The sequence below is a fragment of the Carassius carassius genome, unplaced genomic scaffold, assembly GCF_963082965.1.
Source record: "Carassius carassius unplaced genomic scaffold, fCarCar2.1 SCAFFOLD_57, whole genome shotgun sequence".
NCBI lineage: Eukaryota > Metazoa > Chordata > Actinopteri > Cypriniformes > Cyprinidae > Carassius > Carassius carassius.
Genome location: NW_026775196.1, coordinates 1203895 through 1229464, shown reverse-complemented (window position 1 = coordinate 1229464; position 25570 = coordinate 1203895). Strand labels below are relative to the sequence as shown.

At 38.1% G+C, this 25570-nt stretch overlaps 19 non-coding genes across 19 annotated transcripts; all 19 read right to left on the bottom strand.

Annotated features, from left to right (window-relative positions):
- Positions 1 to 430: 430 nt before the first annotated feature.
- On the bottom strand, positions 431 to 549 carry LOC132137755 (5S ribosomal RNA). The gene has a single exon (XR_009432078.1). It is a non-coding gene; the product is annotated as a 5S ribosomal RNA (ribosomal RNA).
- An 880-nt stretch (positions 550 to 1429) lies between these two features.
- Positions 1430 to 1548, bottom strand: LOC132138647 (5S ribosomal RNA). The gene has a single exon (XR_009432932.1). It is a non-coding gene; the product is annotated as a 5S ribosomal RNA (ribosomal RNA).
- Positions 1549 to 2131: 583 nt separating this feature from the next.
- LOC132138919 (5S ribosomal RNA) lies at positions 2132 to 2251 on the bottom strand. The gene has a single exon (XR_009433193.1). It is a non-coding gene; the product is annotated as a 5S ribosomal RNA (ribosomal RNA).
- An 84-nt stretch (positions 2252 to 2335) lies between these two features.
- On the bottom strand, positions 2336 to 2454 carry LOC132137811 (5S ribosomal RNA). Its single transcript, XR_009432132.1, has one exon. It is a non-coding gene; the product is annotated as a 5S ribosomal RNA (ribosomal RNA).
- Positions 2455 to 3019: 565 nt separating this feature from the next.
- On the bottom strand, positions 3020 to 3138 carry LOC132137754 (5S ribosomal RNA). Its single transcript, XR_009432077.1, has one exon. It is a non-coding gene; the product is annotated as a 5S ribosomal RNA (ribosomal RNA).
- A 1199-nt stretch (positions 3139 to 4337) lies between these two features.
- LOC132138876 (5S ribosomal RNA) lies at positions 4338 to 4457 on the bottom strand. Its single transcript, XR_009433153.1, has one exon. It is a non-coding gene; the product is annotated as a 5S ribosomal RNA (ribosomal RNA).
- An 84-nt stretch (positions 4458 to 4541) lies between these two features.
- On the bottom strand, positions 4542 to 4660 carry LOC132137711 (5S ribosomal RNA). The gene has a single exon (XR_009432037.1). It is a non-coding gene; the product is annotated as a 5S ribosomal RNA (ribosomal RNA).
- An 888-nt stretch (positions 4661 to 5548) lies between these two features.
- On the bottom strand, positions 5549 to 5667 carry LOC132138646 (5S ribosomal RNA). Its single transcript, XR_009432931.1, has one exon. It is a non-coding gene; the product is annotated as a 5S ribosomal RNA (ribosomal RNA).
- Positions 5668 to 6552: 885 nt separating this feature from the next.
- On the bottom strand, positions 6553 to 6672 carry LOC132138934 (5S ribosomal RNA). The gene has a single exon (XR_009433208.1). It is a non-coding gene; the product is annotated as a 5S ribosomal RNA (ribosomal RNA).
- Positions 6673 to 6756: 84 nt separating this feature from the next.
- Positions 6757 to 6875, bottom strand: LOC132138488 (5S ribosomal RNA). Its single transcript, XR_009432778.1, has one exon. It is a non-coding gene; the product is annotated as a 5S ribosomal RNA (ribosomal RNA).
- Positions 6876 to 7964: 1089 nt separating this feature from the next.
- LOC132138957 (5S ribosomal RNA) lies at positions 7965 to 8084 on the bottom strand. The gene has a single exon (XR_009433230.1). It is a non-coding gene; the product is annotated as a 5S ribosomal RNA (ribosomal RNA).
- Positions 8085 to 8168: 84 nt separating this feature from the next.
- Positions 8169 to 8287, bottom strand: LOC132138325 (5S ribosomal RNA). Its single transcript, XR_009432623.1, has one exon. It is a non-coding gene; the product is annotated as a 5S ribosomal RNA (ribosomal RNA).
- A 7200-nt stretch (positions 8288 to 15487) lies between these two features.
- Positions 15488 to 15606, bottom strand: LOC132138407 (5S ribosomal RNA). The gene has a single exon (XR_009432700.1). It is a non-coding gene; the product is annotated as a 5S ribosomal RNA (ribosomal RNA).
- Positions 15607 to 15690: 84 nt separating this feature from the next.
- On the bottom strand, positions 15691 to 15809 carry LOC132138602 (5S ribosomal RNA). Its single transcript, XR_009432888.1, has one exon. It is a non-coding gene; the product is annotated as a 5S ribosomal RNA (ribosomal RNA).
- An 895-nt stretch (positions 15810 to 16704) lies between these two features.
- Positions 16705 to 16823, bottom strand: LOC132138781 (5S ribosomal RNA). The gene has a single exon (XR_009433061.1). It is a non-coding gene; the product is annotated as a 5S ribosomal RNA (ribosomal RNA).
- A 233-nt stretch (positions 16824 to 17056) lies between these two features.
- Positions 17057 to 17175, bottom strand: LOC132138780 (5S ribosomal RNA). The gene has a single exon (XR_009433060.1). It is a non-coding gene; the product is annotated as a 5S ribosomal RNA (ribosomal RNA).
- An 84-nt stretch (positions 17176 to 17259) lies between these two features.
- Positions 17260 to 17378, bottom strand: LOC132138406 (5S ribosomal RNA). The gene has a single exon (XR_009432699.1). It is a non-coding gene; the product is annotated as a 5S ribosomal RNA (ribosomal RNA).
- Positions 17379 to 17946: 568 nt separating this feature from the next.
- On the bottom strand, positions 17947 to 18065 carry LOC132138347 (5S ribosomal RNA). The gene has a single exon (XR_009432644.1). It is a non-coding gene; the product is annotated as a 5S ribosomal RNA (ribosomal RNA).
- A 7053-nt stretch (positions 18066 to 25118) lies between these two features.
- Positions 25119 to 25237, bottom strand: LOC132137753 (5S ribosomal RNA). Its single transcript, XR_009432076.1, has one exon. It is a non-coding gene; the product is annotated as a 5S ribosomal RNA (ribosomal RNA).
- Positions 25238 to 25570: the final 333 nt, after the last annotated feature.

The window sequence follows — 25570 nt, the reverse complement described above, 5'->3', positions numbered from 1 at the left end:
AACCAAACATGCTAAGATTCAGACATAGGGCATTGACTCTTTTTTTTTCTTTTTTTCTTTTTTTGCACGATTATTATATAATTAGTGAAAAAATTCCAAAAAGTAAAAAATTGTGAAAAATTTCCAAAAAGCTTTCAGCACCTGGTATTCCCAAGAGGTTTCCCATCCAAGTACTAACCAGGCATAGCCAGGTATGGCCGTAAGCGAAGGCTGCTGCAGAGAGAGGGCTATTTAAAGATCAGCCACTCCAATCTCCAGTTCAATATATAAGTAGGGAAGAAAACCCAAAAGCTTACAGCACCTGGTATTATTCCCAGGCAGTCTCCCATCCAAGTAGTAACCAGAACCAAACATTCTAAGATTCAGAGATCGGCAATTGACTCTTTTTTTTTTTCAAGATTATTACATAACTAATGAGAATTTTCCAAAAAGCTTACAGCACCTGGTATTCCCAGGCGGTCTCCCATCCAAGTACTAACCAAGCCCAAACCTGCTTAGCTTCCGAGATCAGACGAGATCGGGCATAGCCAGGTTGGTATGGCCGTAAGCAAAAGCTGCTGCAAAGAGAGGGCTATTTAAAGATCAGCCACTCTAATCTCCAGTTCAATATATAAGTAGGGAAGAAAACCCAAAAGCTTACAGCACCTGGTATTATTCCCAGGCAGTCTCCCATCCAAGTAGTAACCAGAACCAAACATGCTAAGATTCAGAGATCGGGCATTGACTCTTTTTTTTTTTTTTTTTTGCACGATTATTATATAATTAGTGAAAAAATTCCAAAAAGTTAAAAATTGTGAAAAATTTCCAAAAAGCTTTCAGCACCTGGTATTCCCAGGCAGTTTCCCATCCAAGTACTAACCAGGCATAGCCAGGTATGGCCGTAAGCGAAGGCTGCTGATGAGAGAGGGCTATTTAAAGATCAGCCACTCTAATCTCCAGTTCAATATATAAGTAGGGAAGAAAACCCAAAAGCGTACAGCACCTGGTATTATTCTCAGGCAGTCTCCCATCCAAGTAGTAACCAGAACCAAACATTCTAAGATTCAGAGATCTGGCATTGACTCTTTTTTTTTTTTTTTTTTCTCTGCACGATTATTATATAATTAGTGAAAAAATTCCAAAAAGTAAAAAATTTTGAAAAATTTCCAAAAAGCTTTCAGCACCTGGTATTCCCAGGCGGTTTCCCATCCAAGCCGTAAGCGAAGGCTGCTGCACAGAGAGGCCTATTTAAAGATCAGCCACTCTAATCTCCAGTTCAATATATAAGTAGGGAAGAAAACCCAAAAGCTTACAGCACCTGGTATTATTCTCAGGCAGTCTCCCATCCAAGTAGTAACCAGAACCAAACATTCTAAGATTCAGAGATTGGGCATTGACTCTTTTTTTTTTTTTTCAAAATTATTACATAACTAATGAAAATTTTCCAAAAAGTTTACAGCACCTGGTATTCCCAGGCGGTCTCCCATCCAAGTACTAACCAAGCCCAAACCTGCTTAGCCTCCGAGATCAGACGAGATCGGGCATAGCCAGGTTGGTATGGCCGTAAGCGAAAGCTGCTGCAAAGAGAGCGATATTTAAAGATCAGCCACTCTAATCTCCAGTTCAATATATAGGTAGGGAAGAAAACCCAAAAGCTTACAGCACCTGGTATTATTCTCAGGCAGTCTCCCATCCAAGTAGTAACCAGAACCAAACATTCTAAGATTCAGAGATCTGGCATTGACTCTTTTTTTTTTTTTTTTTTTTTTTTTTTTTTGCACGATTATTATATAATTAGTGAAAAAATTCCAAAAAGTAAAAAATTTTGAAAAATTTCCAAAAAGCTTTCAGCACCTGGTATTCCCAGGCGGTTTCCCATCCAAGTACTAACCAGGCATAGCCAGGTATGGCCGTAAGCGAAGGCTGCTGCAGAGAGAGAGCTATTTAAAGATCAGCCACTCTAATCTCCAGTTCAATATATAAGTAGGGAAGAAAACCCAAAAGCTTACAGCACCTGGTATTATTCTCAGGCAGTCTCCCATCCAAGTAGTAACCAGAACCAAACATTCTAAGATTCAGAGATTGGGCATTGACTCTTTTTTTTTTTTTTTTTTTTCAAGATTATTACATAACTAATGAAAATTTTCCAAAAAGCTTACAGCACCTGGTATTCCCAGTCGGTCTCCCATCGAAGTACTAACCCAAGCCCAAACCTGCTTAGCTTCCGAGATCAGACGAGATCGGGCATAGCCAGGTTGGTAGGGCCGTAAGCGAAAGCTGCTGCAAAGAGAGGGCTATTTAAAGATCAGACACTCTAATCTCCAGTTCATTATATAAGTTCGGAATAAAACCCAAAAGCTTACAGCACCTGGTATTCCCAGGCGGTCTCCCATCCAAGTACTAACCAGGCCCAAACCTGCTTAGCTTCCGAGATCAGACGAGATCGGGCATAGCCAGGTTGGAATGGCCGTAAGCGAAAGCTGCTGCAAAGAGAGGGCGAATTAAAGATCAGGCACTGTAATCTCCAGTGCATTATATAAGTAGGGACGAAAACCCAAAAGCTTACAGCACCTGGCAATCCCAGGCGGTCTCCCATCCAAGTAGTAACCAGAACCAAACATGCTAAGATTCAGACATAGGGCATTGACTCTTTTTTTTTCTTTTTTTCTTTTTTTGCACGATTATTATATAATTAGTGAAAAAATTCCAAAAAGTAAAAAATTGTGAAAAATTTCCAAAAAGCTTTCAGCACCTGGTATTCCCAAGAGGTTTCCCATCCAAGTACTAACCAGGCATAGCCAGGTATGGCCGTAAGCGAAGGCTGCTGCAGAGAGAGGGCTATTTAAAGATCAGCCACTCCAATCTCCAGTTCAATATATAAGTAGGGAAGAAAACCCAAAAGCTTACAGCACCTGGTATTATTCCCAGGCAGTCTCCCATCCAAGTAGTAACCAGAACCAAACATTCTAAGATTCAGAGATCGGCAATTGACTCTTTTTTTTTTCAAGATTATTACATAACTAATGAGAATTTTCCAAAAAGCTTACAGCACCTGGTATTCCCAGGCGGTCTCCCATCCAAGTACTAACCAAGCCCAAACCTGCTTAGCTTCCGAGATCAGACGAGATCGGGCATAGCCAGGTTGGTATGGCCGTAAGCAAAAGCTGCTGCAAAGAGAGGGCTATTTAAAGATCAGCCACTCTAATCTCCAGTTCAATATATAAGTAGGGAAGAAAACCCAAAAGCTTACAGCACCTGGTATTATTCCCAGGCAGTCTCCCATCCAAGTAGTAACCAGAACCAAACATGCTAAGATTCAGAGATCGGGCATTGACTCTTTTTTTTTTTTTTTTTTTTGCACGATTATTATATAATTAGTGAAAAAATTCCAAAAAGTTAAAAATTGTGAAAAATTTCCAAAAAGCTTTCAGCACCTGGTATTCCCAGGCAGTTTCCCATCCAAGTACTAACCAGGCATAGCCAGGTATGGCCGTAAGCGAAGGCTGCTGATGAGAGAGGGCTATTTAAAGATCAGCCACTCTAATCTCCAGTTCAATATATAAGTAGGGAAGAAAACCCAAAAGCGTACAGCACCTGGTATTATTCTCAGGCAGTCTCCCATCCAAGTAGTAACCAGAACCAAACATTCTAAGATTCAGAGATCTGGCATTGACTCTTTTTTTTTTTTTTTTTTCTCTGCACGATTATTATATAATTAGTGAAAAAATTCCAAAAAGTAAAAAATTTTGAAAAATTTCCAAAAAGCTTTCAACACCTGGTATTCCCAGGCGGTTTCCCATCCAAGCCGTAAGCGAAGGCTGCTGCACAGAGAGGGCTATTTAAAGATCAGCCACTCTAATCTCCAGTTCAATATATAAGTAGGGAAGAAAACCCAAAAGCTTACAGCACCTGGTATTATTCCCAGGCAGGCTCCCATCCAAGTAGTAACCAGAACCAAACATGCTAAGATTCAGAGATCGGGCATTGACTCTTTTTTTTTTTTTTTTTTTTTTTTGCACGATTATTATATAATTAGTGAAAAAATTCCAAAAAGTAAAGAATTTTGAAAAATTTCCAAAAAGCTTTCAGCACCTGGTATTCCCAGGCGGTTTCCCATCCAAGCCGTAAGCGAAGGCTGCTGCAGAGAGAAGGCTATTTAAAGATCAGCCACTCTAATCTCCAGTTCAATATATAAGTAGGGAAGAAAACCCAAAAGCTTACAGCACCTGGTATTATTCTCAGGCAGTCTCCCATCCAAGTAGTAACCAGAACCAAACATTCTAAGATTCAGAGATTGGGCATTGACTCTTTTTTTTTTTTTTCAAGATTATTACATAACTAATGAAAATTTTCCAAAAAGCTTACAGCACCTGGTATTCCCAGTCGGTCTCCCATCCAAGTACTAACCCAAGCCCAAACCTGCTTAGCTTCCGAGATCAGACGAGATCGGGCATAGCCAGGTTGGTAGGGCCGTAAGCGAAAGCTGCTGCAAAGAGAGGGCTATTTAAAGATCAGACACTCTAATCTCCAGTACATTATATAAGTTCGGAATAAAACCCAAAGGCTTACAGCACCTGGTATTCCCAGGCGGTCTCCCATCCAAGTACTAACCAAGCCCAAACCTGCTTAGCTTCCGAGATCAGACGAGATCGGGCATAGCCAGGTTGGTATGGCCGTAAGCGAAAGCTGCTGCAAAGAGAGGGCTAATTAAAGATCAGCCACTGTAATCTCCAGTACATTATATAAGTAGGGACGAAAACCCAAAAGCTTACAGCACCTGGCAATCCCAGGCGGTCTCCCATCCAAGTAGTAACCAGAACCAAACATGCTAAGATTCAGACATAGGGCATTGACTCTTTTTTTTTTTTTTTTTTTTTTTTTTGCACGATTATTATATAATTAGTGAAAAAATTCCAAAAAGTAAAAAATTGTGAAAAATTTCCAAAAAGCTTTCAGCACCTGGTATTCCCAGGCGGTTTCCCATCCAAGTACTAACCAGGCATAGCCAGGTATGGCCGTAAGCGAAGGCTGCTGCAGAGAGAGGGCTATTTAAAGATCAGCCACTCTAATCTCCAGTTCAATATATAAGTAGGGAAGAAAACCCAAAAGCTTACAGCACCTGGTATTATTCTCAGGCAGTCTCCCATCCAAGTAGTAACCAGAACCAAACATTCTAAGATTCAGAGATCTGGCATTGACTCTTTTTTTTTTTTTTTTTTTTTTTCTGCACGATTTTTATATAATTAGTGAAAAAATTCCAAAAAGTCAAAAATTTTGAAAAATTTCCAAAAAGCTTTCAGCACCTGGTATTCCCAGGCGGTTTACCATCCAAGCCGTAAGCGAAGGCTGCTGCACAGAGAGGGCTATTTAAAGATCAGCCACTCTAATCTCCAGTTCAATATATAAGTAGGGAAGAAAACCCAAAAGCTTACAGCACCTGGTATTATTCTCAGGCAGTCTCCCATCCAAGTAGTAACCAGAACCAAACATTCTAAGATTCAGAGATTGGGCATTGACTCTTTTTTTTTTTTTTCAAGATTATTACATAACTAATGAGAATTTTCCAAAAAGTTTACAGCACCTGGTATTCCCAGGCGGTCTCCCATCCAAGTACTAACCAAGCCCAAACCTGCTTAGCCTCCGAGATCAGACGAGATCGGGCATAGCCAGGTTGGTATGGCCGTAAGCAAAAGCTGCTGCAAAGAGAGGGCTATTTAAAGATCAGCCACTCTAATCTCCAGTTCAATATATAAGTAGGGAAGAAAACCCAAAAGCTTACAGCACCTGGTATTATTCCCAGGCAGTCTCCCATCCAAGTAGTAACCAGAACCAAACATGCTAAGATTCAGAGATCGGGCATTGACTCTTTTTTTTTTTTTTTTTTTTGCACGATTATTATATAATTAGTGAAAAAATTCCAAAAAGTTAAAAATTGTGAAAAATTTCCAAAAAGCTTTCAGCACCTGGTATTCCCAGGCAGTTTCCCATCCAAGTACTAACCAGGCATAGCCAGGTATGGCCGTAAGCGAAGGCTGCTGATGAGAGAGGGCTATTTAAAGATCAGCCACTCTAATCTCCAGTTCAATATATAAGTAGGGAAGAAAACCCAAAAGCGTACAGCACCTGGTATTGTTCTCAGGCAGTCTCCCATCCAAGTAGTAACCAGAACCAAACATTCTAAGATTCAGAGATCTGGCATTGACTCTTTTTTTTTTTTTTTTTTTCTCTGCACGATTATTATATAATTAGTGAAAAAATTCCAAAAAGTAAAAAATTTTGAAAAATTTCCAAAAAGCTTTCAGCACCTGGTATTCCCAGGCGGTTTCCCATCCAAGCCGTAAGCGAAGGCTGCTGCAGAGAGAAGGCTATTTAAAGATCAGCCACTCTAATCTCCAGTTCAATATATAAGTAGGGAAGAAAACCCAAAAGCTTACAGCACCTGGTATTATTCTCAGGCAGTCTCCCATCCAAGTAGTAACCAGAACCAAACATTCTAAGATTCAGAGATTGGGCATTGACTCTTTTTTTTTTTTTTTTCAAGATTATTACATAACTAATGAAAATTTTCCAAAAAGCTTACAGCACCTGGTATTCCCAGTCGGTCTCCCATCCAAGTACTAACCCAAGCCCAAACCTGCTTAGCTTCCGAGATCAGACGAGATCGGGCATAGCCAGGTTGGTAGGGCCGTAAACGAAAGCTGCTGCAAAGAGAGGGCTATTTAAAGATCAGACACTCTAATCTCCAGTTCATTATATAAGTTCGGAATAAAACCCAAAAGCTTACAGCACCTGGTATTCCCAGGCGGTCTCCCATCCAAGTATTAACCAGGCCCAAACCTGCTTAGCTTCCGAGATCAGACGAGATCGGGCATAGCCAGGTTGGAATGGCCGTAAGCGAAAGCTGCTGCAAAGAGAGGGCTAATTAAAGATCAGCCACTGTAATCTCCAGTACATTATATAAGTAGGGACGAAAACCCAAAAGCTTACAGCACCTGGCAATCCCAGGCGGTCTCCCATCCAAGTAGTAACCAGAACCAAACATGCTAAGATTCAGACATAGGGCATTGACTCTTTTTTTTTTTTTTTTTCTTTTTTTGCACGATTATTATATAATTAGTGAAAAAATTCCAAAAAGTGAAAAATTGTGAAAAATTTCCAAAAAGCTTTCAGCACCTGGTATTCCCAAGCGGTTTCCCATCCAAGTACTAACCAGGCATAGCCAGGTATGGCCGTAAGCGAAGGCTGCTGCAGAGAGAGGGCTATTTAAAGATCAGCCACTCTATTCTCCAGTTCAATATATAAGTAGGGAAGAAAACCCAAAAGCTTACAGCACCTGGTATTATTCCCAGGCAGTCTCCCATCCAAGTAGTAACCAGAACCAAACATGCTAAGATTCAGAGATCTGGCATTGACTCTTTTTTTCTTTTCTTTTTTTTTTGCACGATTATTATATAATTAGTGAAAAAATTCCAAAAAGTAAAAAAATTTGAAAAATTTCCAAAAAGCTTTCAGCACCTGGTATTATTCCCAGGCAGTCTCCCATCCAAGTAGTAACCAGAACCAAACATTCTAAGATTCAGAGATCTGGCATTGACTCTTTTTTTTTTTTTTTTTTGCCCGATTAAATTATAATTAGTGAAAAAATTCCAAAAAGTAAAACATTTTGAAAAATTTCCAAAAAGCTTTCAGCACCTGGTATTCCCAGGCGGTTTCCCATCCAAGTACTAACCAGGCATAGCCAGGTATGGCCGTAAGCGAAGGCTGCTGCAGAGAGAGGGCTATTTAAAGATCAGCCACTCTAATCTCCAGTTCAATATATAAGTAGGGAAGAAAACCCAAAAGCTTACAGCACCTGGTATTATTCTCAGGCAGTCTCCCATCCAAGTAGTAACCAGAACCAAACATTCTAAGATTCAGAGATTGGGCATTGACTCTTTTTTTTTTTTTTTCAAGATTATTACATAACTAATGAAAATTTTCCAAAAAGTTTACAGCACCTGGTATTCCCAGTCGGTCTCCCATCCAAGTACTAACCCAAGCCCAAACCTGCTTAGCTTCCGAGATCAGACGAGATCGGGCATAGCCAGGTTGGTAGGGCCGTAAGCGAAAGCTGCTGCAAAGAGAGGGCTATTTAAAGATCAGACACTCTAATCTCCAGTTCATTATAATAGTTCGGAACAAAACCCAAAAGCTTACAGCACCTGGTATTCCCAGGCGGTCTCCCATCCAAGTACTAACCAAGCCCAAACCTGCTTAGCTTCCGAGATCAGACGAGATCGGGCATAGCCAGGTTGGAATGGCCGTAAGCGAAAGCTGCTGCAAAGAGAGGGCTAATTAAAGATCAGCCACTGTAATCTCCAGTACATTATATAAGTAGGGAAGAAAACCCAAAAGCTTACAGCACCTGGCAATCCCAGGCGGTCTCCCATCCAAGTAGTAACCAGAACCAAACATGCTAAGATTCAGACATAGGGCATTGACTCTTTTTTTTTCTTTTTTTCTTTTTTTGCACGATTATTATATAATTAGTGAAAAAATTCCAAAAAGTAAAAAATTTTGAAAAATTTCCAAAAAGCTTTCAGCACCTGGTATTCCCAGGCGGTTTCCCATCCAAGTACTAACCAGGCATAGCCAGGTATGGCCGTAAGCGAAGGCTGCTGCAGAGAGAGGGCTATTTAAAGATCAGCCACTCTAATCTCCAGTTCAATATATAAGTAGGGAAGAAAACCCAAAAGCTTACAGCACCTGGTATTATTCTCAGGCAGTCTCCCATCCAAGTAGTAACCAGAACCAAACATTCTAAGATTCAGAGATTGGGCATTGACTCTTTTTTTTTTTTTTTTTTCAAGATTATTACATAACTAATGAAAATTTTCCAAAAAGCTTACAGCACCTGGTATTCCCAGGCGGTCTCCCATCCAAGTAGTAACCAGAACCAAACATGCTAAGATTCAGACATCGGGCATTGACTCTTTTTTTTTTTTTTTTATGCACGATTATTATATAATTAGTGAAGAAATTCCAAAAAGTAAAAAATTTTGAAAAATTTCCAAAAAGCTTTCAGCACCTGGTATTCCCAAGCGGTTTCCCATCCAAGTACTAACCAGGCATGGCCAGGTATGGCCGTAAGCGAAGGTTGCTGCAGAGAGAGGGCTATTTAAAGATCAGCCACTCTAATCTCCAGTTCAATATATAAGTAGGGAAGAAAACCCAAAAGCTTACAGCACCTGGTATTATTCCCAGGCAGTCTCCCATCCAAGTAGTAACCAGAACCAAACATGCTAAGATTCAGAGATCGGGCATTGACTCTTTTTTTTTTTTTTTTGCACGATTATTATATAATTAGTGAAAAAATTCCAAAAAGTAAAAAATTGTGAAACATTTCCAAAAAGCTTTCAGCACCTGGTATTCCCAGACGGTTTCCCATCCAAGTACTAACCAGGCATAGCCAGGTATGGCCGTAAGCGAAGGCTGCTGCAGAGAGAGGGCTATTTAAAGATCAGCCACTCAAATCTCCAGTTCAATATATAAGTAGGGAAGAAAACCCAAAAGCTTACAGCACCTGGTATTATTCCCAGGCAGGCTCCCATCCAAGTAGTAACCAGAACCAAACATGCTAAGATTAAGAGATCTGGCATTGACTCTTTTTTTTTTTTTTTTTCAAGATTATTACATAACTAATGAAAATTTTCCAAAAAGCTTACAGCACCTGGTATTCCCAGGTGGTCTCCCATCCAAGTACTAACCAAGCCCAAACCTGCTTAGCTTCCAAGATCAGACGAGATCGGGCATAGCCTTTTTTTTTTTTTTTTTTTTTTTATTAAGAAATTTCAATCAATAAAATACAATAGATTAAACGCAATCAACAGAAAATACAGAACATTGTCTTTACACATCCCTACATTACACATCTTTCCTTTACATAGATAATTTAAAAATCTCCTTCACTTCCTGGCAGCTTCCACATTAAATCATTTAAAACACAATAAACTTTTGGGGTAAAAACATCATAAAAAGAGTCTAACATATTTACACCTTTAAAGTACACATACAGTCTTTCAGTATATAATTCTGTTTTTCTTTTAAACATCCTCCAAACATCCAACACAATTTTTTCCTTTTTAGCCACAGTTCTTCTGTCCCATATTGCACTTTTCATTAGCATTACACACAGATTAATGAAACTTTTGTTTTGAAACTTTTTTTCCCAACCAAACATCACAACTCTGTTCCATTCCATTACATTTTCATCCCACTCCTCAGTCACATCTTTAATTAAACATTTACATTTCCTTAAAAAGTCCTCTAGCTCTCTACAATGTAAAAACATATGTAAAATCCCCTCTTCCTCTTCCTGGCACACTTTACACAGAGCATTTTCTTCCATTCCTATTTTATTTAAAATAACATCAGTAAAAACCACTTTATGCCTTATAAAATACTCCAAACATTCCAATTTTGTTTCCACACATTTCCCCGTCATGTTTCTCCATATACACTCTTTTTTTAAATCTTTGAATTTCTGCACCCAGTAACCATTTGCAATCGGCTCTTTAAAAACATCATCTCTAAAAGCACAATAAATCATTTTCACAGTACATTCCTTAAAATCATACAGTTTTGCCCCTAATTTCACATGAATACATTTCTCTTTTGGCTCTCCTTCCATACTTTCTATTCTTTTTATCCACTCTTTAGGTATTGCATTTTTTATGATTTCATATTTATTTTGTATTACTTGTTCACTGTAATCCTCTTTTGCCTCCTCCATTGCATCTACAATAAATTGTGTTGGTAAAAACCCTTCTTTAAATTCATACAAAACATCTCTCACTCTTGTTATCCCCACTTCCATCCATTTCTTTAAAAAAATTCCTTTGTCTTGTTTTAAAATGTTTTGGTTTAAAAACAGAGGTTGATTTAAAATGTTTTCTCTCCCATGTGGATCATACTCAAGTCTATCTAAAAATTTTCCCCAGGCACTAAACATTTCCTTATAAAACTCTGGTAAGCACTCTGTCATCCAATTCTTTGTTTTCATCCATAAAATCCCATCCCCCATGTTAAAATCCCCACATTTGTTTAAAAAATATTCCATTGTCTTTTTCCATGCAGTTTTGTGACCATCATCTAGATATTTTTTTACTATTTTAATTCTTAAGCTATTTTTTCTCTGTTCAACATCAATTAATCCCATCCCTCCTTTCCCTATTTCTCCTATTAATGTACTATATGCAATTCTTGACGGTTTACTATTCCATAAAAAATCTAAAAAACATTTTTTCAACCTTGTCTCCACCCACATTGGCATAGCAGTCACATATAAAACATACCACAACTTTGACACCATTAACACATTTAAAATTAAAACCTTCCCTTTTAAACTTAATGTCCTCAATTTCCAAAAATTTAACCTTCTTTCAATACCTCCTACTATTTCTTCCCACATTTTTTCTTTAACATTCCTTTCTTCTTTTCCCATTAGAACACCTAAAATCCTTATTTCTTTTGTTTCTTTAAAATGAAAATACTCTGTTAAAACAGTCACTCCTCCAAATCTCATATATATCGTTTTTTCTTCATTTATCTTACCTCCTGATCCCCTACAAAACATCTGTACTACTTCCATTACTTTATTAACACTCTCTATATCTTTAACTATTATTGTCGTATCATCTGCATATTGAAATATTTTTTCATTTCCCCCACTTCCTTCAATGTTTATCCCTCTTATGTCTTCGTCTATTTTAATAGCTAATCCCAATGGTTCTGCAACTAAAGAATATAAAAGCGCTGATAATGGACATCCTTGTCTTATTGATCTAGTAATTTTAAAACATTCAGTTAAAAAACCATTACACTGTATTCTTGTTATTGCTCCCCTATATAAAATTGTAATCCACTTGATAAAATTTTCCCCAAACCCGTACCTTCTTAAAATTCCAAATAAATATTCATGCTCCACTCTATCAAAAGCCTTTTCGAAATCCAAACTAATAACATATCCTTTTTTGTTTTTTTCTTTCATATATCTTATTCTATCTATTATACTTAAAGTTGTGTCCGCTATATCTTTCCCTTTAACTCCATACACTTGATTTGTTTCAATTATGGTTGGCATTACCTCTTTCAATCTGTTGGCTAAAACTTTTGTTAAAATTTTCAGATCTGTATTCAACATTGTAATTGGTCTATAATTTTTTAAGTCTACTTTATCTCCTTTTCTTTTATATATCAACTTTAATAATCCCATCCCCATTCTCTGATTCATTTCTTCTTTTTTAAAGATCTCTTCATATACTTCTTTTAAAATACTGGTTAAAAAATCTTTAAAAACTATATAAAATTCACTCCCCAAACCATCTATACCTGGACTTTTATTTTTGTTTAATTCACTTATTGCTCTTTTTATCTCTTCTTCTCTTATCTCTTCATCACACTCTTTTTTGTCTACTTCTCCTACTGTTGTTTTTATTTGCTTAAGTAACTCCAATTTCTCTTCTTCCTTCAACCCCTCAGTACTAAACAGGTTCTCATAATATGCTTTTACTTCTTTTAATATTTCCTCATTTGTTTCCACCACTACACCATTTTTTCCTCTTATTTCTTTAATCATTCCAGCTTTCCCTCGTATTTTTTCTAGATCAAAGAAAAATTTTGTACATTTTTCTCCCTCCACAGTATATTTAGCTTTACTTCTTAGTCTTGCTCCTTCATATTTTTTCTCTTCCATTTCTTTCAATATTCCCTCCAATTCTTTTATTTTTTGTATATCTTTCCCATTCTCATTTAATTCCTTTTCCAATTTTTCTCTTATTTCTCTCTCCTTCTTCCTCTTACATATCTGTATTAATTTGCAATACTTTATTGTGAATTTTTTAACTAAATATTTAACATTTTCCCACCATATCCTTTTATCTTCACTGTACATTTCATTCTCCTTTTCTTTTTCAATAATTTCTTTAATACTTAAAACATACTCCTCATTCTTCAAAACCTCTACATTTAACACCCATACACCCGGCCCTCTTTTCACTGAACTCCAGTCTACTTGCAAAAAAATTGGTTTATGGTCACTTAAGCTTGATTCTTCATATTTAATGTTACCGATATATCCTTCAATGTTCCTTGTACACAAAATAAAATCAATCCTTTTCTTACACATAAAATTCCCTACTAATTGCCTCCTTGAATATTCTTTCTTTTTTTCATTTCTTTCTCTCCATACATCAATTATATTATTTTCTTCCATTAATAGTTTCAGTTCTTTTCTTCCTTTATCATTTTTAAAAACCATTCCCTCACCCATTTCTAATTTACTGAAAACGGTATTAAAATCACCCATCATAATAACTTCTTTATGCTTTTTTAAAAAATCTCTTAATACATTAAAATATTCCTTCTTTTCATTCTCTACAGTCGGTGCATGAATATTAACTACAATAACTTTTTTCTCCTCATACTCCATTTCAACCGCAATACATTTCCCATCTACGTCATTATATATTGTTTTACATGATACCCCACAGTTTTCTTTTATTAAAATCGCAACTCCTCTTCCAAGCCTCCCATCACCATTGTTATATAAAATCTCTCCGCTCCACCTTTTCCTTATTTCAGTCATGTACTCTTCCCTCCAGTTAGTTTCTTGTAATAAAATCACATCCTCTCCTTTACACATTTCTTTCACCTTTTCAAATTTACCCATGTCCATCAATCCCCTTGCATTAAAACACAACTTAAAACCATTAAAATAAATAAAAATAAATACATAAAAACCATTATTTTCCATCTTCTCCCTCCAGCCCTCTTAACACTTCATATATGTTTACACTTTTTACTCGGCCCCTTGTCATTAACTTTTTTCTTGCATTTTCCACATTTGGTTTTACCTTTAATGTTCTTCTTCTACTTTGTCCTCTCTCCCCTCTGTCTTTTCCCATGTTGTCCATCCTTGTTTCTTCTTCACTGTCCATTTCTTTGTTTTGATCATACATTCCCTGTCCATCCCTCTCCACATTATCCAAAAGATTTTTAAAACTGTCCGATATTTCCATTTCTGTCCATTGGGTATTCTGTTCTGCTGTTTGTTCCTCATCCATATCATTCTTTTTTCCTTCTTCTTCTTCCTCTTGGTTGCCTGTTCCTCTTTCTGTTTCCTTTTGTGATAATCCTTCATCCCCTTGTCCTTCATCAATATCTCCTTCCTCTTCAGTGTTTCCTTCATGCACCTGTCCGTCCACCCGATGCTCCAGACCTCCTTCCTCTCCCTCCATCCAACACTCACACTTGTTTAAAATCTTTTGACACTCCGGGCATCTGACCACATTGCAATCCCTTGCGAAATGCCCCCTTTCCTCGCACTTGTGACACTTAAATTCAGGGCATTCTTTGAGCAGATGATCCGGGCTCATGCACAGCTTACAGGTCTTCACCTGGTGGCTGTGCATCACCCTAAAGTACTGCGGCCCTTCTGCTGTTTCCAGCTTTGTGCTGTAGGGCAATGATGCCACCTCCTTGGGGAATCTCACTTTTAAAAACCTTGTTCCATCCTCTATTTCAGTGCCCGGGTAGCATCTTCTTTTTAATTTTGAAATGGGATTAACTCCCCATCCCTCCAATTTTCTAAAAATGTCTTTATCATCAAGGTAGACGGGCAGGTGCATGAAGGAAACAACATAATCTCTATTTTGCAGTTTCTTTATCTCACAGTTAACTCCTTTAATTAACAATCCCTCAGTCAGTTCATCACATGTTTCTTCTTTCTCCATTGTCAGTTCATATTCCTTTCCTTGTCTTGGCCTTAGTGCTAAAATTTTACCATATCCACATTTTTCCATCACCGCTTTAATAATATCCACAGCTCTCACCTCATTTACGTTCTCGACATTCACAATCACAGTTGCCTCCTTTAAGTATTTCCTTTCAACAATTTTATCTCTTGCATCTTGTTTTTTACCGTGTCCTGCTCGTTGTCGATACTCCACTCCAGGGTCATTTGCCATGCGTGTCTCTCCAGCCAGTCCAGGGTCATTTGCCATACGTGTCTCTCCAAGCAGTCCAGTGTCGTTTGCCATACGTGTCTCTCCAGCCAGTCCAGTTTCGTTTGCCATACGTGTCTCTCCAGCCATTCCAGTGTCGTTTGCCATGCGTGTCTCTCCAGCCAGTCCAGTGTCGTTTGCCAATAATCCGTCCATTGTACAAAAATCAAACAAAAAATTAACCACCCTCCAGCCAGCAAGATGCTGCTGTTAGGTGGTTTAAAACTGAAAAAACACAAAAAATAAACTAAACTAAAGTCCAAAAACAACTCACAAAACAAACACTGACAGAAAAATCAAAATGGAGGAGAGCCCTCCTCTCCCAACTGCAGCCAACACTTCCTGTAGCTCTCTAGCGCCCTCAGGTTGGTATGGCTGTAAGTGAAAGCTGCTGCAAAGAGAGGGCTATTTAAAGATCAGACACTCTAATCTCCAGTTCATTATATAAGTTCGGAATAAAACACAAAAGCTTACAGCACCTGGTATTCCCAGGCAGTCTCCCATCCAAGTACTAACCAGGCCCAAACCTGCTTAGCTTCCGAGACCAGACGAGATCGGGCATAGCCAGGTTGGTATGGCCGTAAGCGAAAGCTGCTGCAAAGAGAGGGCTATTTAAAGATCAGACACTCTAATCTCCAGTTCATTATATAAGTTCGGAATAAAACCCAAAAGCTTACAGCACCTGGTATTCCCAGGCAGTCTCCCATCCAAGTACTAACCAAGCCCAAACCTGCTTAGCTTCCGAGATCACACGAGATCGGGCATAGCCAGGTTGGTATGGCCGTAAGCGAAAGCTGCTGCAAAGAGAGGGCTAATTAAAGATCAGCCACTGTAATCTCCAGTACATTATATAAATAGGGACGAAAACCCAAAAGCTTACAGCACCTGGCAATCCCAGGCGGTCTCCCATCCAAGTAGTAACCAGAACCAAACATGCTAAGATTCAGACATCGGGCATTGACTCTTTTTTTTTTTTTTTTGCACGATTATTATATAATTAGTAAAGAAATTCCAAAAAGTTAAAAATTTTGAAACATTTCCAAAAAGCTTTCAGCACCTGGTATTCCCAAGCGGTTTCCCATCCAAGTACTAACCAGGCATAGCCAGGTATGGCCGTAAGCGAAGGCTGCTGCAGAGAGAGGGCTATTTAAAGATCAGCCACTCTAATCTCCAGTTCAATATATAAGTAGGGAAGAAAACCCAAAAGCTTACAGCACCTGGTATTATTCCCAGGCAGTCTCCCATCCAAGTAGTAACCAGAACCAAACATGCTAAGATTCAGAGATCGGGCATTCACTTTTTTTTTTTTTTTTGCACGATTATTATATAATTAGTGAAAAAATTCCAAAAAGTAAAAAATTGTGAAACATTTCCAAAAAGCTTTCAGCACCTGGTATTCCCAGACGGTTTCCCATCCAAGTACTAACCAGGCATAGCCAGGTATGGCCGTAAGCGAAGGCTGCTGCAGAGAGATGGCTATTTAAAGATCAGCCACTGTAATCTCCAGTACATTATATAAATAGGGACGAAAACCCAAAAGCTTACAGCACCTGGCAATCCCAGGCGGTCTCCCATCCAAGTAGTAACCAGAACCAAACATGCTAAGATTCAGACATCGGGCATTGACTCTTTTTTTGTTTTCTTTTTTCAAGATTATTACATAACTAATGAAAATTTTCCAAAAAGCTTACAGCACCTGGTATTCCCAGGCGGTCTCCCATCCAAGTACTAACCAAGCCCAAACCTGCTTAGCTTCTGAGATCAGACGAGATCGTGCATAGCCAGGTTGGTATGGCCGTAAGCGAAAGCTGCTGCAAAGAGAGGGCTAATTAAAGATCAGCCACTCTAATCTCCAGTTCAATATATAAGTAGGGAAGAAAACCCAAAAGCTTACAGCACCTGGTATTATTCTCAGGCAGTCTCCCATCCAAGTAGTAACCAGAACCAAACATTCTAAGATTCAGAGATTGGGCATTGACTCTTTTTTTGTTTTCTTTTTTCAAGATTATTACATAACTAATGAAAATTTTCCAAAAAGCTTACAGCACCTGGTATTCCCAGGCGGTCTCCCATCCAAGTACTAACCAAGCCCAAACCTGCTTAGCTTCTGAGATCAGACGAGATCGTGCATAGCCAGGTTGGTATGGCCGTAAGCGAAAGCTGCTGCAAAGAGAGGGCTAATTAAAGATCAGACACTCTAATCTCCAGTTCATTATATAAGTTCGGAATAAAACCCAAAAGCTTACAGCACCTGGTATTCCCAGGCAGTCTCCCATCCAAGTACTAACCAGGCCCAAACCTGCTTAGCTTCCGAGACCAGACGAGATCGGGCATAGCCAGGTTGGTATGGCCGTAAGCGAAAGCTGCTGCAAAGAGAGGGCTATTTAAAGATCAGACACTCTAATCTCCAGTACATTATATAAATAGGAACGAAAACCCAAAAGCTTACAGCACCTGGCAATCCCAGGCGGTCTCCCATCCAAGTAGTAACCAGAACCAAACATGCTAAGATTCGGACATCGGGCATTGACTCTTTTTTTTTTTTTTTTTTTGCACGATTATTATACAATTAGTGAAACAATTCCAAAAAAGTAAAATATTTTGAAAAATTTCCAAAAAGCTTTCAGCACCTGGTATTCCCAGGCGGTTTCCCATCCAAGTACTAACCAGGCATAGCCAGGTATGGCCGTAAGCGAAGGCTGCTGCAGAGAGAGGGCTATTTAAAGATCAGCCACTCTAATCTCCAGTTCAATATATAAGTAGGGAAGAAAACCCAAAAGCTTACAGCACCTGGTATTATTCTCAGATAGTCTCCCATCCAAGTAGTAACCAGAACCAAACATTCTAAGAATCAGAGATTGGGCATTGACTCTTTTTTTTTTTTTTTTCCCAAGATTATTACATAACTAATGAAAATTTTCCAAAAAGCTTACAGCACCTGGTATTCCCAGGCGGTCTCCCATCCAAGTACAATCCAAGCCCAAACCTGCTTAGCTTCCGAGATCAGACGAGATCGGGCATAGCCAGGTTGGTATGGCCGTAAGCGAAAGCTGCTGCAAAGAGAGGGCTAATTAAAGATCAGCCACTGTAATCTCCAGTACATTATATAAATAGGGACGAAAACCCAAAAGCTTACAGCACCTGGTATTATTCTCAGGCAGTTTCCCATCCAAGTAGTAACCAGAACCAAACATTCTAAGAATCAGAGATTGGGCATTGACTCTTTTTTTGTTTTCTTTTTTCAAGATTATTACATAACTAATGAAAATTTTCCAAAAAGCTTACAGCACCTGGTATTCCCAGGCGGTCTCCCATCCAAGTACTAACCAAGCCCAAACCTGCTTAGCTTCTGAGATCAGACGAGATCGGGCATAGCCTTTTTTTTTTTTTTTTTTTAAGCTTACAGCACCTGGTATTCCCAGGCGGTCTCCCATCAAAGAACTAACCAGGCCCAAATCTGCTTAGCTTCCGAGATCAGACGAGATCGGGCATAGCCTTTTTTTTTTTTTTTTTTTTTATTGAAGAAATTAATCAATTCAAACATACATATCAATTATTCACATACAAAAGTACATAAGATTCTTTCTTTGACATAAAAAATTCCTAAAATCTTGAATTGACAGACATCTTACTTACAATTTAAAGAAGTCATTAAATATTTTTATCTTTTAAAAATGAAAATTCAATCCCCAGCTCTTTGAAGACCTTTAACACCTCCTGAGTAAAAATATTATAAAAAACATCAATCGTTTCCTCCAATTTAAAATGATAAAACAGACATCCAACATATTTTTCAACTTTTCTCCTAAACACATTCCATACATCAATTAAAGCATTGTCCTTTTTCACCACCACTCTTCTTTCCCATATCGCACTTTTCATCAGCATCACAAGTAAATTAATCAGCTTCTCATGTTTACATTTCTCATTAATGCCCAACATTAACACCTTTTCCCACTCAAAGTTTCCATTTCCCTCTCCTCTCAAAATTAAAATCATGCTTTTACATCTCTCATTAAAATCTTTCAGCTTATCACAATATAAAAACAAGTGTAAAAACCCTTCATCTGCATCTTGGCATACTTTACATATTGCACTTTCCTCCATCCCAATTTTGCTTAAAATCACATCTGTGAACACTGCCTTGTTCCTGATAAAATATTCCATATTCTCCAGTTTAGTCTGTACAATTCTCCCATTTATATTCCCCCATATTTTCTCTTCTGTTAAATCATTGAACATCCGTAGCCAGTATTCATTTACAACAGGTTTCTTGAAAACCACATCCCTAAAAAAACAATAAAACATTTTCACAGTACATTCTTTAAAAGCACACAATTTCCCCCCCATATTTACATACACATCTTTTCCTTGATTTTCTTCTTCCAGATTTTCAATTCTCTTTATCCATTCTTTAGGTATAGCATTCTTAATTAAATCATATTTGTTTGTAATCTCGTGTCTGCTATAATCCTCCTTTGCCTCCTCCATCACATCCACAATGTATTGCACTGGTAAAAACCCCTCTTTGAATTCATATAAAACATCTCTGACTTTCATAATTCCAACATCCCACCATTTCTTAAAAAAAACCTGCTTCCCTTGATTTAAAATGCAGTTGTTTAAGAATAAAGGCTGATTTAAAATGTTTTCTCTACCTTGTGGCTTAAAATGCACATTATCTAAAAATTTTCCCCATGCTCTCATCAGTTCTTTATAAAATTCTGGCAGCCCCTCCGTCATCCAATTTTTTGTTTTCATCCATAAAATGTTGTCCCCCAGATTAAAATGACTACACTTGTTTAAAAAATGCCCCATTGTTCTTTTCCATGCTGCTTTATTTTCTTCGTCTAGATATTTGCTTATGATTTTCACCCTTAAACTGTTCTTTCTTTGCTCCACGTCCATTAGCCCTAGCCCCCCTTTCCCCACTGCTCCTATTAAAGTGTTATATGCAATTCTCGGTGGCTTTCCTTCCCATAAAAAATCTAAAAAACATTTTTTCAGCCTTTTTTCTGTCCACAACGGCATTGAAGCCACATATAAAATATGCCATAACTTAGAAACCATTAAAACATTCAAAATTAAAACCCTCCCCTTCAAAGTTAAGGACATTAATCTCCAAAAATTCAACCTTCTCTCGACCCCTCCTAACATCTCCTCCCACATAATTCCTTCTGCTTTGGTTTCATCCCTCCCCATTAAAACACCTAAAATCTTTATTTCATTCATTTCCTTAAAATTAAAGTGCGCCGTTAAAACCTCACTTCCCCCGAATCTCATGTATACTGTTTTATCCTCGTTCACTTTAGCCCCTGATCCCCTGCAAAATGTTTGTACTATTTTTATTGCTTCCCTTACACTCAACAGATCTTGCAGCAATAGCGTAGTATCATCAGCGTATTGAAATATTTTATTCTCTCCTCCCTCTATGCCTATTCCTTTTATTCTCCCTTCCTGTTCTACCATTAACCCAAGTGGTTCCGCAACTAAAGCATATAAAAGTGCCGACAACGGGCAACCCTGTCTAATTGATCTTGTTAATTTAAAACACTCTGTTAAAAACCCATTACATTTTACTCTCGTTACAGCACCTTTATATAAAATCTTAACCCATTTAATAAAATTTCCTCCAAAACTATTCAAAACTCCAAATAAAAAATCATGCTCTACCCTGTCAAAAGCCTTCTCAAAGTCCAAACTGATTATAAAACCATCTTTCTTCTTTTCATTAATATATCTTATGGTATCTTTTATGCTCATTGTTGTATCCGCAATGTCTCTTCCTTTAATACTGTAAGCTTGGTTTGTTTGAATTATTGTGGGCATCACTTCTTTTAATCTGTTAGCTAAAACTTTTGATAAAATCTTCAAATCAGTGTTAAGCATTGTTATTGGCCTATAATTCTTTAACTCCACTTTGTCTCCTTTCCTTTTATATATCAGCTTCATTAATCCCATTCCCATCCTTTCGTTCATCTCACCTTTCCTAAAAATCTCGTCAAATACTTCTTTTAAGATAGTTGTTAAAACATCTTTAAAAACAATGTAAAACTCACTCCCCAACCCATCTATCCCTGGACTTTTTCTTTTGTTTAATCCAATTATTGCTCTTTTTATTTCTTCTTCTCTTACTTCATCATCACACTCTTTTTTATCCACTTCTCCTACTCTGGCTTTTATTTGCTTCAGTAATTCCACTTTTTCTTCTTCTTTTACCCCCTCTGTACAGAATAAGTTCTCATAGTATGATTTTATTTCCTCTAAAATGTCCGCATTTTCTTCTACTATTCTCCCATTTTTGCCCCTTATTTCTTTAATCATGTCTGCTTTCCCTCTTCTTTTCTCTAGATCAAAGAAAAACTTTGTGCACTTCTCCCCCTCCACTGTATATTTAGCTTTACTTCTTAATCTTGCAGCTTCATATTTCTCCTCTTCCATTTCCTTCAGTCTACCTTCTATTTCTTTTATTTTCTCTATGCTTTTTTCTGTCTTGTCCAGTTCCTTATTTAAGTTTTGTCTTAGCTCTCTTTCCTTATTTTTCTTACATTTATTAATTAACTTGCAATAGGTTATTGTAAACTTTTTTACCAGATATTTCACGTTCTCCCACCACATTCGCTTATCCTCATTATACATTCCATTTTCTTTTTCCTTTTCAATGATCTCCTTTATACTTAAAACATAATCTTCATTCTTTAAAACCTCTGTATTTAAAATCCATAATCCCGGCCCTCTTTGCACTTTACTCCAGTCTACTTTAAAAAATAAAAACTTGTGATCACTAAAACTTGTTTCTTCATACTTAATCTTTTTTATAAAATTCTCCACATTTCTTGTACATAAAATAAAATCTATTCTTGTTTCACACACACACTGCCCCACTATTTGCCTCCTTGAAAATTCTTTTATCTTTTCATTTCTTTCTCTCCACACATCGATGATATTATTTTCTCCCATTAATGCTTTTAATTCTTTTCTCCCCTTGTCGTTTTTAAAAACCATTCCTTCTGCCATGTCTTGTTTACTAAAAACTGTGTTAAAATCCCCTATCATTATTATTTCCTTATACTTGTTTATGATATTTCTTAAAACATAAAAAAATTCTTTCTTTTCCTTCTCCTCTGTTGGCGCATGTACATTTACTAAAATCAGTTCACGTCCTTCACAATTTACTTCCACCACCATACATTTCCCCATCTTATCTTTATACACCACTCTACTTGCATTAAAAACATCTTTTCTTATTAAAAAAGCCACTCCTCTTCCAAGCCTTCCATCCCCATTGTTATATAAAATATCCCCTTCCCATTTCTTTTTATAGTCCTTCATCACACTCTCTTTCCAATTTGTTTCTTGTAAAACAATAACATCTTCGCCTTGGCATTTTTCCTTCACTTTTTCAAATTTACCCATGTCCATCAGTCCCCTTGCATTAAAAGTAACACAACTTAAAACCATTAAAAAGAAAAATAAATACCTAAAAACCATTACTTTCCATCTTCTCCCTCCAGCCCTCTTAACACTTCATATCTGTTTACAGTTTTCACTCGACCCCTTGTCATTATCTTTTTTCTAGCATTTCCCACATTTGGTTTTACCTTTAATGTTCGTCTTCTTATTTGTCCTCTCCCCTCTCTGTCTATCTCCATGTTATCCATCCTCGTTTCTTCTTCACTGTCCATTTCTTTGTTTTGATCATTCATTCCTTGTACATCTCCGTCCACGTCATCCAGAAGTTTTTTAACACTGTCCGATATTTCAATTTCCGTCCATTGGGTGTCCTGTTCTGTTAAATGTTCCTTGTCTGCATCATTTACTTTCTCTCCTTCTTTCTCTCTGTTGCTCGCTCTTTCTTCTGTTTCTTTTTGTTGCAATCCGTCTTCCTCTTGTCCTTCATCAGTTTCTCTTTCCTCCTCACTGTTTCTTTCATGCACCTGTCCGTCCAACTGAAGTTCCATACCTCCTTCCTCTCCTTCCATCCAACATTCACATTTATTTAAAACTTCTTGACACCCTGGGCATCTGACAGCATTGCAATCTCTTGCAAAGTGTCCCCTCTCCTCGCAAATACGGCACTTAAAATCTGGGCAGTCTTTCAGCAGGTGTCCAGGGCTCATGCACAGCCTACAGGTCTTCACCTGATGGCTGTGCATCACCCTAAAATACTGCTGCCCTTCTGCTGTTTCCAGCTTTGTGCTATATGGCAACGATGCCACACCTTTGGGGAATCTCACTTTTAGGAACCTTGTTCCGTCTTCTATGTCAGTGCCCGGGTAGCATCTTCTTTTTATCTGTGAAATGGGATTAACTCCCCATCCTTCCAATTTAGCTAAAATTTCTTTGTCATCAATATAGACGGGCAGGTGCATGAAGGAAACAACATAATCTCTGTTTTGCAAATTTTTTACCTCACAGTTCACTCCTTTTATCATCAGTCCATCAGTCAGTTTGTCACATGTTTCTTCTTTCTCCATTGTTAATTCATATTCTTTCCCTTGTCTTGGCCTTAGTGCCAGGATTTTCCCATGTCCACATTGTTTTGATACAGCCTTGATGATATCCTCTGCTCTCACCTCGATCACATTCTCTACGTTCACAATCACTGTAGCCTCTTTTAGATACTTTCTTTCAAGAAATTTCTCCCTCGTGCCTTGGTTATTCCCATTCCCAGCTCGTAGTCGATTTCCCAGTCCAGTGTCATTTACCGATCGTGTCTCTCCAGCCAGTCCAGTATCGTTTGCCATGCGTCTCTCTCCAGCCAGTCTAGTGTCGTTTGCCATGCGTCTCTCTCCGCCAAATCCAGTATCGTTTGCCATGCGTCTCTCTCCAGCCAGTCCAGTATCGTTTGCCATGCGTCTCTCTCCAGCCAGTCCAGTATCGTTTGCCATGCGTCTCTCTCCAGCCAGTCCAGTATCGTTTGCCATACGTGTCTCTCCAGCCGGTCCTGTGTCGTCATCCATTAATCCATCCATTTTAAGAAAAAAAAACAAAAAACAGAGAAACCACCCGCCAGCCAGCAAAAAGCTGCTGTTAGGTGGTTTAAAACTGAAAAACCACACAAAAAACTGAACTAAAGTCCAAAAACAACTTACAAACAAACACAAACAGAAAAATCAAAATGGAGGAGAGCCTTCCTCTCCCAACTGCAGCCAACACTTCCTGTAGCTCTCTAGCGCCCTCAGGTTGGTATGGCCGTAAGCGAAAGCTGCTGCAAAGAGAGGGCTAATTAAAGATCAGCCACTGTAATATCCAGTACATTATATAAATAGGGACGAAAACCCAAAAGCTTACAGCACCTGGCAATCCCAGGCGGTCTCCCATCCAAGTAGTAACCAGAACCAAACATGCTAAGATTCAGACATCGGGCATTGACTCTTTTTTTTTTTTTGCACGATTATTATATAATTAGTGAAAAAATTCCAAAAAAGTAAAATAGTTTGAAAAATTTCCAAAAACTTTCAGCACCTGGTATTCCCAGGCGGTTTCCCATCCAAGTACTAACCAGGCATAGCCAGGTATGGCCGTAAGCGAAGGCTGCTGCAGAGAGAGGGCTATTTAAAGATCAGCCACTCTAATCTCCAGTTCAATATATAAGTAGGGAAGAAAACCCAAAAGCTTACAGCACCTGGTATTATTCCCAGGAAGTCTCCCATCCAAGTAGTAACCAGAACCAAACATGCTAAGATTCAGAGATCGGGCATTGACTCTTTTTTTTTTTTTGCACGATTATTATATAATTAGTGAAAAAATTCCAAAAAGTAAAAAATTGTGAAACATTTCCAAAAAGCTTTCAGCACCTGGCATTCCCAGACGGTTTCCCATCCAAGTACTAACCAGGCATAGCCAGGTATGGCCGTAAGCGAAGGCTGCTGCAGAGAGAGGGCTATTTAAAGATCAGCCACTCAAATCTCCAGTTCAATATATAAGTAGGGAAGAAAACCCAAAAGCTTACAGCTCCTGGTATTATTCCCAGGCAGTCTCCCATCCAAGTAGTAACCAGAACCAAACATGCTAAGATTCAGAGATCTGGCATTGACTCTTTTTTTTTTTTTTTTTTTTCAAGATTATTACATAACTTATGAAAATTTTCCAAAAAGCTTACAGCACCTGGTATTCCCAGGCGGTCTCCCATCCAAGTACTAACCAAGCCCAAACCTGCTTAGCTTCCGAGATCAGACGAGATCGGGCATAGCCAGGTTGGTATGGCCGTAAGCGAAAGCTGCTGCAAAGAGAGGGCTATTTAAAGATCAGACACTCTAATCTCCAGTTCATTATATAAGTTCGGAATAAAACCCAAAAGCTTACAGCACCTGGTATTCCCAGGTGGTCTCCCATCCAAGCTTGTAATCTCCAGTACATTATATAAATAGGGACGAAAACCCAAAAGCTTACAGCACCTGGCAATCCCAGGCGGTCTCCCATCCAAATAGTAACCAGAACCAAACATGCTAAGATTCAGACATCGGGCATTGACTCTTTTTTTTTTTTTTGCACGATTATTATATAATTAGTGAAAAAAATCCAAAAATTAAAAAATTGTGAAAAAT